This window comes from Filicampus tigris, unplaced genomic scaffold, assembly GCF_054856515.1.
Source record: "Filicampus tigris isolate MCC_2025a unplaced genomic scaffold, RoL_Ftig_1.0 HiC_scaffold_94, whole genome shotgun sequence".
Classification (NCBI taxonomy): domain Eukaryota; kingdom Metazoa; phylum Chordata; class Actinopteri; order Syngnathiformes; family Syngnathidae; genus Filicampus; species Filicampus tigris.
The window spans coordinates 20001-22793 of record NW_028233464.1 but is presented as its reverse complement, the minus strand read 5'-3'; positions in this window follow the sequence as shown (position 1 = coordinate 22793).

The window sequence follows — 2793 nt, the reverse complement described above, 5'->3', positions numbered from 1 at the left end:
ATATCCGAGCAACAGGCACCTTCCCCGGGCAGCCACAAGCGCAGTGGTGGCCGCCTAACATAGCCCTGCTGGCATAAAAAAGCTCCAGGGCGGAGAGGCCGACGTGCGTAAAATCATATCCGAGCAACGGGCACCTTCCCCGGGCAGCCACAAGTGCAGTGGTGGCCGCCTAACGTAGCCCTGGTGGCATAAAAAAGCTCCAGGGCGCAGAGGCCGACGTGCGTAAAAGCATATCCGAGCAACAGGCACCTTCCCCGGGCTGCCACTAGTGCAGTGGTGGCCGCCTATAATAGCCCTGGTAGCATAAAAAAGCTCCAGGGCGCAGAGGCCGACGTGCGTAAAAGCATATCCGAGCAACAGGCACCTTCCCCGGGCTGCCACTAGTGCAGTGGTGGCCGCCTATAATAGCCCTGGTAGCATAAAAAAGCTCCAGGGCGCAGAGGCCGACGTGCGTAAAAGCATATCCGAGCAACAGGCACCTTCCCCGGGCTGCCACTAGTGCAGTGGTGGCCGCCTATAATAGCCCTGGTAGCATAAAAAAGCTCCAGGGCGCAGAGGCCGACGTGCGTAAAAGCATATCCGAGCAACAGGCACCTTCCCCGGGCTGCCACTAGTGCAGTGGTGGCCGCCTATAATAGCCCTGGTAGCATAAAAAAGCTCCAGGGCGCAGAGGCCGACGTGCGTAAAAGCATATCCGAGCAACAGGCACCTTCCCCGGGCTGCCACTAGTGCAGTGGTGGCCGCCTATAATAGCCCTGGTAGCATAAAAAAGCTCCAGGGCGCAGAGGCCGACGTGCGTAAAAGCATATCCGAGCAACAGGCACCTTCCCCGGGCTGCCACTAGTGCAGTGGTGGCCGCCTATAATAGCCCTGGTAGCATAAAAAAGCTCCAGGGCGCAGAGGCCGACGTGCGTAAAAGCATATCCGAGCAACAGGCACCTTCCCCGGGCTGCCACTAGTGCAGTGGTGGCCGCCTATAATAGCCCTGGTAGCATAAAAAAGCTCCAGGGCGCAGAGGCCGACGTGCGTAAAAGCATATCCGAGCAACAGGCACCTTCCCCGGGCTGCCACTAGTGCAGTGGTGGCCGCCTATAATAGCCCTGGTAGCATAAAAAAGCTCCAGGGCGCAGAGGCCGACGTGCGTAAAAGCATATCCGAGCAACAGGCACCTTCCCCGGGCTGCCACTAGTGCAGTGGTGGCCGCCTATAATAGCCCTGGTAGCCCTCAGCCCTGGTAGCCCAAAGCCCTGGTAGCCCACAGCCCTGGTAGCAAAAAGCCCTGGTAGCCCAAAGCCCTGGTAGCCCAAAGCCCTGGTAGCCCAAAGCCCTGGTAGCCTAAATTAATTTTTCCCATTCATTTCAATGGGTTAGGCTACCAGGGGGAGCAGTACCACTTTTGGCCATTAGGGGCGCTGTAGTAGGTAAAAGTTGATCCCCCCAGTCAGGGGATGAGTTTGCCTACTCGCTAGGTTACCCCTGGTTTCACAAAATACAAGGGGCACATTTTCAGAAACCACTTTTTCAGAACTTGCCACCTCCAGAGCTGATCAGGGGAGCCTCGCCAAACATTAATCCAAGATTGGTGAGGGCTCGTCGGACACCCCACGGGCGATGAGTCGGTGTCTGCCTGGAGCTCATGTCACTCTCAAATATTTTCTAAGTCAACCTCCATGCGCACAATGCAATGAGCCTGCCCGACATAGGGGCACTGTGAGCGGACTCACCGGGGGGGGAGAGGGCCCCCCCGCCTGGAGCTCCACGTGTTGGATTATTTTCTATGTCAACCTCCATGCGCTCAACAGAGCGAGCCTGCCCGACCTGGGGGGTGTTCAATCGGACTCCGCGGGCCGGGCGAGGGCCCCCCCGCCTGGAGCTCCACGTGTTGGATTATTTTCTATGTCAACCTCCATGCGCTCAACAGAGCGAGCCTGCCCGACCTGGGGGGTGTTCAATCGGACTCCGCGGGCCGGGCGAGGGCCCCCCCGCCTGGAGCTCCACGTGTTGGATTATTTTCTATGTCAACCTCCATGCGCTCAACAGAGCGAGCCTGCCCGACCTGGGGGGTGTTCAATCGGACTCCGCGGGCCGGGCGAGGGCCCCCCCGCCTGGAGCTCCGCGTGTTGGATTATTTTCTATGTCAACCTCCATGCGCTCAACAGAGCGAGCCTGCCCGACCTGGGGGGTGTTCAATCGGACTCCGCGGGCCGGGCGAGGGCCCCCCCGCCTGGAGCTCCGCGTGTTGGATTATTTTCTATGTCAACCTCCATGCGCTCAACAGAGCGAGCCTGCCCGACCTGGGGGGTGTTCAATCGGACTCCGCGGGCCGGGCGAGGGCCCCCCCCGCCTGGAGCACCGCGTGTTGCAATATTTTCTATCTCAACCTCCGTGCGCTCAACAGAGCGAGCCCGCCCGACCTGGGGGGTGTTCAATCGGACTCCGCGGGCCGGGCGAGGGCCCCCCCCGCCTGGAGCTCCGCGTGTTGCAATATTTTCTATGTCAACCTCCGTGCGCTCAACAGAGCGAGCCCGCCCGACCTGGGGGGTGTTCAATCGGACTCCGCGGGCCGGGCGAGGGCCCCCCCCCGCCTGGAGCTCCGCGTGTTGCAATATTTTCTATCTCAACCTCCGTGCGCTCAACAGAGCGAGCCCGCCCGACCTGGGGGGTGTTCAATCGGACTCCGCGGGCCGGGCGAGGGCCCCCCCCGCCTGGAGCTCCGCGTGTTGCAATATTTTCTATCTCAACCTCCGTGCGCTCAACAGAGCGAGCCCGCCCGACCTGGGGGGTGTTCAATCG